Genomic DNA, 11,647 nt, shown 5'->3' on the forward strand with positions numbered 1-11,647 from the left:
ATGTTCATGATTTGAAAAAAAAGAGCGAGAGAGAAAGAGGGAGACAAAAACAGTATGATTGTCCTGTGATGCATGTCCTGTGTGGAAACAAATAGGCCTACCTAAAAGAATAAGAACCCAATATTTCGCAAAATACACTTAAAGTGAACTTGTGAGGTAAAAAAAAGGCACAAAACATAAACAGCAGGATAGGATAGGTAATGGAACTGTACTTATAATAGAGATAAAATCTGCTCAGTAACATCCGTAGTCAAATTATGCAAAAATATTATGTCATTTTCACCACACAAGTTTATCAAACACAATACATAATTTAAAATGGTGTGGAAATGACATGGTAGACTTTATGTTCATGATTTGAAAAAAAAGAGCGAGAGAGAAAGAGGGAGACAAAAACAGTATGATTGTCCTGTGATGCATGTCCTGTGTGGAAACAAATAGGCCTACCTAAAAGAATAAGAACCCAATATTTCGCAAAATACACTTAAAGTGAACTTGTGAGGTAAAAAAAAGGCACAAAACATAAACAGCAAGATAGGATAGGTAATGGAACTGTACTTATAATAGAGATTAAATCTGCTCAGTTCTGTATCAGTTACAAAATATTATTACTTGCCTATAAGGCCCTTAATGGGTTAGCTCCTGCGTACCTAACTAGTCTTCTACCATGCTACAATCCATCACGCTCCCTAAGGTCGCAAAAGTCTGGACTTTTGGTAGTACCTAGGATAGCAAAGTCCACTAAAGGAGGTAGAGCTTTATCATATTTGGCTCCCAAACTCTGGAATAGCCTTCCTGATAACGTTCGGAGTTCAGACACACTCTCTCTGTTTAAATCTAGATTAAAGACACATCTCTTTGGCCAAGCATTCAAATAATGCATCTCATAATCTTGTACTGCAGTTATATCTGGCATTATGGACTTGAGCAGAGAAAGATGAAAGCAAAGACTGATACATACTCAGGTCAGACAGATCTTTTGATTTGCTCCATTTTCTCTCTTAATCTAAATACTGTACTAATCTAGTGTATTTCCAAACACATCCACAATGTGGAGCTAATGCTGTCAAGGAGCTGTCTGTCTATTGTGTGTTGTGCTGAAATGTAGTCAAATTATGCAAAAATATTATGTCATTTTCACCACACAAGTTTATCAAACACAATACATAATTTAAAATGGTGTGGAAATGACATGGTAGACTTTATGTTCATGATTTGAAAAAAAAGAGCGAGAGAGAAAGAGGGAGACAAAAACAGTATGATTGTCCTGTGATGCATGTCCTGTGTGGAAACAAATAGGCCTACCTAAAAGAATAAGAACCCAATATTTCACAAAATACACTTAAAGTGAACTTGTGAGGTAAAAAAAAGGCACAAAACATAAACAGCAAGATAGGATAGGTAATGGAACTGTACTTATAATAGAGATAAAATCTGCTCAGTAACATCCTTGCCTTCCTGGGTCTTTGATACAAAACTAAAAGTAATGTATTCTGTATCTTTGGGCTTGGGACTTTTAGTTTGTAGATTTACTCTGTTCCTGTTTCCTGTGTTTCCCCTTTATTACTGCTGATTGTTTGCACCTGTGTCCCACATTTCAATTTTGTCTGTAGACTGTTTTTAATTCCCTAAAATTACAATACCACAATAATAATAAAAAATTAAATTAAATTAAAATTAAAAAACTGTTTGGCAATTAAATATCCATTTGTGCAGCCACCTTGTTAGCTAGAGTGGGAAAAATAACCAAACAAAGCATTTGTAGACAAGGTTTTCTTCTGCTGCTGAAGACTACATAGACGGAGTAAAGAAACCAGAGTGGACCAGTCATCAAAAGTGAACTTTAAAGGGATAGTTCACCCAAAAATTAAAATTCTTCCATTAAGTACTCACCCTTATCTCGTTCCAAACCTATAAGACCTTCGTTCAGAACACAAATTAAGATATTTTTGATGAATTCCGAGAGCTCTCTGACCCTCCCATAGACAGCAAGGATACATTGTTTACTTTTTTTACTTTTTGATCTGAACGTAAACAACGTATCCATGTACATACATTGGATACGTTGTTTACACATGTGATACTCTCCAAAATGGCGCTATAGGGTGACGCGGAGGAGACGAATTGTTGAATAAAGTCGTTATTTTTGGTCCTCTAGACTGGACTATTGTAATGCACTGCTAGGTGGTTGTCCTGCATCTTCAATAAACAAGCTACAGGTGGTCCAAAATGCAGCGGCTAGAGTCCTTACCAGGTCAAGAAAATATGATCATATTACCCCAATTTTACATTCTCTGCACTGGCTACCTATTAAGTTCTGTATCAGTTACAAAATATTATTACTTGCCTATAAGGCCCTTAATGGGTTAGCTCCTGCGTACCTAACTAGTCTTCTACCATGCTACAATCCATCACGCTCCCTAAGGTCGCAAAAGTCTGGACTTTTGGTAGTACCTAGGATAGCAAAGTCCACTAAAGGAGGTAGAGCTTTATCATATTTGGCTCCCAAACTCTGGAATAGCCTTCCTGATAACGTTCGGAGTTCAGACACACTCTCTCTGTTTAAATCTAGATTAAAGACACATCTCTTTGGCCAAGCATTCAAATAATGCATCTCATAATCTTGTACTGCAGTTATATCTGGCATTATGGACTTGAGCAGAGAAAGATGAAAGCAAAGACTGATACATACTCAGGTCAGACAGATCTTTTGATTTGCTCCATTTTCTCTCTTAATCTAAATACTGTACTAATCTAGTGTATTTCCAAACACATCCACAATGTGGAGCTAATGCTGTCAAGGAGCTGTCTGTCTATTGTGTGTTGTGCTGAAATGTAGTCAAATTATGCAAAAATATTATGTCATTTTCACCACACAAGTTTATCAAACACAATACATAATTTAAAATGGTGTGGAAATGACATGGTAGACTTTATGTTCATGATTTGAAAAAAAAGAGCGAGAGAGAAAGAGGGAGACAAAAACAGTATGATTGTCCTGTGATGCATGTCCTGTGTGGAAACAAATAGGCCTACCTAAAAGAATAAGAACCCAATATTTCACAAAATACACTTAAAGTGAACTTGTGAGGTAAAAAAAAGGCACAAAACATAAACAGCAAGATAGGATAGGTAATGGAACTGTACTTATAATAGAGATAAAATCTGCTCAGTAACATCCTTGCCTTCCTGGGTCTTTGATACAAAACTAAAAGTAATGTATTCTGTATCTTTGGGCTTGGGACTTTTAGTTTGTAGATTTACTCTGTTCCTGTTTCCTGTGTTTCCCCTTTATTACTGCTGATTGTTTGCACCTGTGTCCCACATTTCAATTTTGTCTGTAGACTGTTTTTAATTCCCTAAAATTACAATACCACAATAATAATAAAAAATTAAATTAAATTAAAATTAAAAAACTGTTTGGCAATTAAATATCCATTTGTGCAGCCACCTTGTTAGCTAGAGTGGGAAAAATAACCAAACAAAGCATTTGTAGACAAGGTTTTCTTCTGCTGCTGAAGACTACATAGACGGAGTAAAGAAACCAGAGTGGACCAGTCATCAAAAGTGAACTTTAAAGGGATAGTTCACCCAAAAATTAAAATTCTTCCATTAAGTACTCACCCTTATCTCGTTCCAAACCTATAAGACCTTCGTTCAGAACACAAATTAAGATATTTTTGATGAATTCCGAGAGCTCTCTGACCCTCCCATAGACAGCAAGGATACATTGTTTACTTTTTTTACTTTTTGATCTGAACGTAAACAACGTATCCATGTACATACATTGGATACGTTGTTTACACATGTGATACTCTCCAAAATGGCGCTATAGGGTGACGCGGAGGAGACGAATTGTTGAATAAAGTCGTTATTTTTGTTTTCTTTGTACACAAAAAGTATTTTCATAGCTTCATAAAATTACGGTTAAACCACTGATGTCACATGGATTATTTTAACGATGTGCTTACTACGTTTCTGGACCTTGATCATGTTAGGATCCTTGCTGTCTATCGGAAGGTCAGAGAGCTCTCGGAATTAATCAAAAATGAATATAATATAATATTAAGGAAATGTATCCTTAATATTATTTCCTCATATTCACATATCACTGAACCGTTTGTCACTTATTTATTTATCTTATAATCATTTATTATTTTGACTTGTATGTTTGCATGCTTATGTTCATATGTTCTATTTAACTTTGTTGTCCACTGTCTATGTCTGAGCCTGTTTCATTGTTATTAGAGGAAGTCATGCACAGATGCTTGAGGCCTGCTTCAGTAGAGATCATAAGAGGTGTCAAAACCACATGTCAGGGCAGGTTGTCACAAATAATAAAGTATTTTATATTATTTATTGATTAAAAATGACTGTGTGTTATTTGTGTGTTTAGTACCACCATTCATGCATAAAAAATAATGAGCAAGCAAAATTGAGGACACATTTGTGTCAGATTCTGCCAACTTCAATTTAAAATGATTCGTTTTCGGGAAAAAGGTTCTATATTGTTATGGAAACCTGATCATATTTTCATTACCAAATAAATCTGTGTTTAAATATCTTCCTTCCCTCTGCTGTGTATCTTGCATGAATGACTTAGGCCAAACCAGCTGTGTTTCATTCTTTTATTTAACACCAAGTCTGTTATTTACCACAGAGAGCAATGATACCAATACGGAAAAACGTGATAGTTGTGTCTATGTTTGTGGCTCTGCTTTTTGTCCATTTTAGGGCAGTACACTCTCAATGTACCATCAAAACCTCTATTGTTTTCATTTATATGCGTGCGTGCCATTGGTACAGAAATCAATTGTATTTTTTTTCTCCTAAAAAGGATAACAAAATTATATTAAATGTTTTAACTGAGCACAAATTCAAGTATGTACCCTGTAGTCTATTTATATAAGGAAGATGTTTGACATGGAAAGGAAAAGAAGTATGAACAGACTGACATGTTTACTGAGAATCAAAAACAGTCTCTCTGTCTTGTCTCTTGTGTCCTTTCTTTTGTCAGCTGTGGTCAACCTTAAAAAAAGCACTCGCCCTCAGTCTTTTTTGTTTTTTATTCTCTTTCTCTTTTGTAGTCAACAGTATGTACTCTTGAATGCTACTTCCTACTTTGACTCAAACTAAATAAAAGGACCCTCGTCATCCCACAGCCCTCCTCCACCCAGCTCTAAACAAGAAAAGAAACAAATACACTAATCTTTATTCCAGGAAATACAGTTCCAGAGAATGGATTCAAACGGCCAACGTTTTTTTTTATAAAGAGCCTACATGTTGCACAGCGGGGCCGGGGCCGTGACCCCAGCATCAACTGGCCCCATTCATTCTCAACTGTGTCAAAGAATGGGAAGAGAAAAAGAGCACTCTCTTGCTCCAGACATGTTGCCCCCTTCCAGTGTCGCTTCGTATTAGGTAACGGACACTTTGATCAAAGACTAATTACGGTTTCCTGCCTGGCACTCTATTGTCCATTGATTTCACTGAGTGTAGAGGACACATCAGCATATTGTTGTCTTTACAACGATGGAGAAACTTGTGTGTCCGATGCTGTACCCTGTTCATTTTCACTGACAATAAGGTATGTTCTTGTTTTGGACTGTTCACATGTACACTCGCACAACACATTGATACTTATGAGTTATTGACAGTGCATAGGTATCGATATTATTACTACTCATACAACTAAAACACTAACATTGACTTCTTAATGACTGTAATTAGTTAAAAAGTAGTGGGCTTAATTGTATTGAAAGTGCACTTGAAGTGTACTTTAATCTTATATTTCTAAAAAGCAAACAAACAAAAACATACTTGCAGATTATATAATATTAATAAAATAAAAGGCCACTTAAGAGTACTTTACGAAAGTACACTTTCCTGACTGTGTTTAACACAACTAAGTACGCCTTTAAAAATGGCACATTGTATTCATTTCAAATAAAAATGTTTTACTGTGTAAAGTAAAATGATTTAAAGTACATTTTAAATAATTGTTTTAACGATCTCTTATTTTGTCGACAACATAGTAAAGCACATGTAAAACACTTCAACTAGTGTGTTATTCAGTATTACGTTTAAACTATATTTTAATGTACTATATTGCAATTTTATCCTATATTTCTGTTTTTCATATATATTTCCATATATCCTTTTTTAATATATAAATATATTTAAATTGCAAATCTATTTAAATACATGACATACAAGTAACAATAGAAATTACATTATACTTATTATATCATATTTTAGTTTATCATAAATGCTTTTCAGTACACAACCATATTTCAAAGACAATATGTTACATACAAAGATGTATAGTTTTATAGTTTAAGTTGGTCACCTCTTTAAAGTTCAACTAATATATTAAAATACATAAATGATACATTTTCACTTAGATCGACACATTACGTGTCTGAAATCATTACATTCATTTTGCACCTAAATATATTCTTTAAAAGTATATAATGTTAATAATAAACACTCTAAGTAATAAGTACTTCTTTTTTGCTTTTTTTGCTTTTTTTTTACTTGATTTTCAGTTAAAATATATATAAAACAAGAAATATTTACTGCATAAGAAATTAAGTTGTTTTAGATTGTATCTAGAATATTTTGTATAGTGTATTTTGTCTTATTGCAGTTGCAGATTTTTCAATATACATGTAGAAACTTGAAATAAGTGTAAAAAATATGCTAAAGCAGAAAGACAATATACCCTTACTTTCTTTTTTTGTATTAAAGATACATTATTATTATCTTATGCAGGCTAAGTGTATCATGTTTCAAGGATTTCATATAATTTAACTGTAAAATAAGACTTGTTAAGAATAGGATTTTATGCAATTTAGAGGGATTTGTTGTAACCATTTGTGTCATGGACTTGTTGGGAAGAGGTGTGATTTTACATGTCTAATTGGTATAATTGACAATCTGATTGAAAAGGACTATAAATGGGCAAAAATCATACATCAACAAAGAATCTTATACTGTAGAAAGTACAAAGTTATACTGTATCTATGAATCAGCATATCTTGGTGGTAGGCTCATTTGACTTAAGTGTGCAGTAGGTGATTGTCTTCAGAAACAGTTTTTGTTGTGCTGGTTGAAAGTCTTTTCACATCCCGCAATCATTAAATTAAGTGGTCTAAATATATTTATATGTATTCTGTGCAGGGGCGTAGCCATCATTTCAGATTGTAATGTTATATATATTATATATATATAACATTACAATATAACATTTCTGTAATCTATATAACCTACCAGTCAACAGTTTTTGAACAGTAAGATTTTTTATGTTTAATAAAAAATGTACTTGATATTAAAAGTGGGGGGGACACGTCCCCCGCGTCCTCCGCGTAATCTACGCCCCTGATTCTGTGGCGACGTAGGACCAAGAAATGTTCGTCCAATCAAAACACTCGGTCCGAGCGTTTTAATTGGCTTTCCTACCTGCCTGTCAAATATGTTTTTGCATACCTCTGCGCACCCTGCTCGCGCAGACACCATACGTCATCAGCGCGTTCATGTATGCTATGCAGACAGCGAGAATGGCAGACAAACATCAACAACCTGATCTTCCTTCCTGGTATTGTAATACTTTTACTAACTGTGCTATAAAGTTTTCTCAGCGGTGAATGACACATGATGTATTGTAGTAATGTTGTCTCTGGTCGTCTGGTGTGCGTATGCGTTCAGGGGGCGTGGCTTTGGATGGCGATTGCAGGGAGGGTGGGGCATTCGCTTTCAGTGCTATTAGGCTAAAGTTAGCATTTTCCGAGATCTCCTACTGCACCTTTAATAAGAAATCCCACAGCAATGCTTTTTGGACAAACAAACCTAGCAGTGACTTTTTCATGGGCTTGCATTTCTTGCTTTTTATGAAATGTAAAAGTCTATTGAAACCTGCTCATGAATTCAGCATGCTCAAACTGCATTCACACACGCATTAGCGGTTGATTTCCCAGCAGGCGTAACTAAACTAGATGTCTACAGTAGACGGCTGAAACATGGCCACCCCATATAAACACCAGATTTTGCGACCTCATTTCTGCTTCTCATGGAAATCTAACTCTCCAAAATGCCCCGTTTATAAACATACATGTTGTTGATCGCCCAGCCAAGCCCAAACACCACATGGATGGCTGTCAGCTTCCTTCAGCCCAAATAATTCCACCAACAGACGTCTCAGCGATCCAGAATCGTCTGTAAGTAAACCGAAAACCAGCATGATTGGGGAAACTAAAGGTTTCTGGGTTGATGAAGCACTGTACTGTGGTTTTGGTGGGGGGAACAAATGCCAAACCTGTTCTCATATGCAACCGTTTTCACATCTGCCCCACAGCTGCTGTGCTGGCCAGGGGTGCGAGAGAGACGAAGAAGAGCTGGGAGAAGAAATAGAGTGGAAAATGAACTGAGTGGGTAACATAGAATATAAATGAGTTCTATACTCTTGAACTACATAAAAAGAGCAAAAAGAACATAAAGGCCAACCGTATGGGTGCGGGACATTATTTGTCTTTGTAAAAAGTAAAAGCCAACAACTGAGCATAAATAGTAAAAATACATTACTAATGTATTTGCACAGCTTATAATACAAAGACCTTTAAATAACAACAGTGACCTGACCCATATACTCAGGTTTCAATGCCAAATCAAAATCAGGGAACAAAAACATGTTATGAACAGTGAATCCTTTATAATGCAAATGCGAGGTAACAATGTATATAAGTGTGTCCCGCCTTTTTCTTCCTATTATTTCCTGTGTCCTCTTTAACCCCATCAATAAAATGGTGAAAAGGAGAAAGCAAATGTGGAATTTAAGCCTGCAGTTCTCGTTGTGTCCAGCAGGTGACATCTGAGCTCCATGATAGTTGATTAGCCCACCAACAATCAGCTTGTAACGAGTTAACTTTCAACACTCTTGTAAGTCTAACCACAACTCAACAACAGACTCAATGATTTGACAGTGATACACAGTCTTCCTATCTAACCTGGTATCTTGTGAAACAAACCCAGGCCCAGGGTAATCCGTTTAGAAAGCACATAATCATATGCACTCAGGATTAGCTTTTCCATTAGCAAAGGGCAAAATTAGCATCTGTAGAGTTTCATGGTCGGCTTAGAGTGAAATATAGGCTCAAGTGTATGCCGCTCCATACAAACAATGTGGCAGGGTGGTGTGCTTTAGTCTTTGTGATCTATGTTAGGCCACATGTCTCACATGCAGGCTATGTATTCATGCACAAGCAGCATTGTGCTGAGAATATGAAATGTTTGCCTACAGGGATTTTCGATAATTGTGGAGCACTCTGAACTTGTGTGGTTCTTAATGGTTGTAACTGACAGGTAGAGAAAAACTGGAATGCTGCTCAGTAGGTTAACTAGAAGAACACTGTGTGAACTTCACTGTGAAGTTTTTCCTCATCTTTTTTGGAATGAGGGTGTATGAAAAAAATAATCATACATATAAAATGTCAGTGATTTTCTATAAAAAGAATTAGATTGAACAGTTAAATAAGCTGGTGAGGTTTATGATACAATTGCAGAAAAAAGTAGAGACAGCATTTCTGTTTGTTGATTTCCAATTCAGTTTTTTTCTATAGCGCTTTTCACAATAATTGTCACAAAGGAGCTTTACAAGGATCAGTGCTCCAAGCGAGCAAGCCAGGAAAGGACCACAATGGTGAATAAATCCCCTCAGATGATAAGGATACACTGTAAAAAAAAATAAAAAGTTGAGAAAACTTAAAAGTTTAGGGCAACCAGCTTCAGCAGATTTTTGAGTTTTCTCAACTTGCTGTTTTCAGTTTATACAAAAAAAGTTGAGAAAACTCAAAAATCTGCTGAAGCTGGTTGCCTTAAACTTTAAAGTTTTCTCAACTTTTTATTTTTTACAGTGTAGAATGAGGAAGAAAACTTTGGAGGAACCAAGATTTAGCATGGGAACCCTTCTTCTGTTGGTCAGCACTTATTAGAAATATCTATTTTGTCATGTTAGCAACGTGATCATTTAAAAAAAATAAATAAGTTGAGACTTATGTGCAAGTATGCAAATAAGTTGCAAGTATGTGTAAGATTGGGCTAATGTGCTCAAACTCTCTAGGTCTGATAAGAATGCTGCTGCATTTTCAACCGCTTTGTTTAAGATTACTTTGTGGAACCCAGCAAACAATCCATTATAATCTTAAAGCTATAAACACATGATTAAGTTATCCGCATCATGTATGCCAAGCTTGTTCTTGTCTTAGTATGTATGCCAGGTTTCCTAATGGTATCAGCTACTGGGAGCATGCTGAAGGAGAACATCAAAGGTCCTAAGACAGAGCCATGTGGCTCTCCATAATTTTACCTGCATCAGATCATACAGTTTAACGTTTAGATTTACAAAATATAAACCAGGCAAACCCCAGCACACAAATGCCAACAAGGTTCTCAGACCAAAGTATTTTAAGATCTATAGTATAAATTTAAAGGTAAAATAAGTATAGTAAAACATAAATAAATCAATTATTTATGTCCAACTGGAGATAAATATTAACTATATATATATATATATATATATATATATATATATTAGTTAATAATTATAGATTATACATATATATAAAAAACAAATGATCAATATTCATTATAAATATTAAGTTATAGAAATTCTAAATATATGATTTCAATCATATAAATTGCAATATAAAATCAAAGTTTTTTTTTAATTTGATAAGCAGGCTGCTCTTGATAGGCCAGCAATTTGAGTTTTCTCTGTATAAGGGACAAGGAAGTATCTGAACAAACAATGGGCTAAAATAGCAATATTAACAACAACAAAGCTAAAGAACACAATTAGGTTCGATAATAAATGTGATTGATGTGTACAGCCTGAAGTGATAACATTACTGACATTGGGAGACTTTCTCTTAAAATGACTTATACTTGGGAACTCGGTATTCACTCAACAAGACTCTTTATCAGGGCTTGATAAAAAAAATGTGTACTGGGCTGTGTTGAAGCCCATGAGGGGAGCAAGACAGAAAAACAAACAACAGGTAGAGGACATGGAGACACAGACGTCATACATCAGACTCGCTCCCTGACACTAACCACATCGCTCATAACGATGAAGGAAATGAGGCTTCAAGAAAAAGAAAGATGAAAAATGAGATTCTGCTGCTCTCCACTGCGTGTGGTGTGTGTATTTGTGTGTGTTAGGGTATGCATGTGTATATCTGAGACTGCCGTCATGTGTGTCAACAAGCCAATGCCTGTCCATAAATCTGCATGCCTGTGCATGTGTGTATTGGCATATGTGTAAGTGTGCCATGAGTATGTGCGTGCTCCATTCAGCTAGAGACATGCAACCCCTCCTTTCTCTTTCACTGTTTGAATGAGAGAGTGAAAAGGCTTTTGGTTGTAATTACAGTAATTAATGATTTTTTTTTTCTTCCTTTCCACCAATAAAAAGTGCCCTGATCTCATCCACCTTTCCCAGCGCTGCTGGATGTGGTCTGTTCTGTAAGGAGATCCCCCTGTTTATGTTCAAATGGGTGTTGCACTATGTTCTTCTATTCAACCATTGGCCATTTTATGTGCTTCACTTCCCCTGGGTGTATAGGTGTGCTTGAGTTTGTTTGACTTTTTGTGC

This window comes from Sinocyclocheilus rhinocerous, unplaced genomic scaffold (assembly GCF_001515625.1).
Source record: "Sinocyclocheilus rhinocerous isolate Xijiao unplaced genomic scaffold, SAMN03320098_v1.1 scaffold61, whole genome shotgun sequence".
Classification (NCBI taxonomy): Eukaryota; Metazoa; Chordata; class Actinopteri; order Cypriniformes; family Cyprinidae; genus Sinocyclocheilus; species Sinocyclocheilus rhinocerous.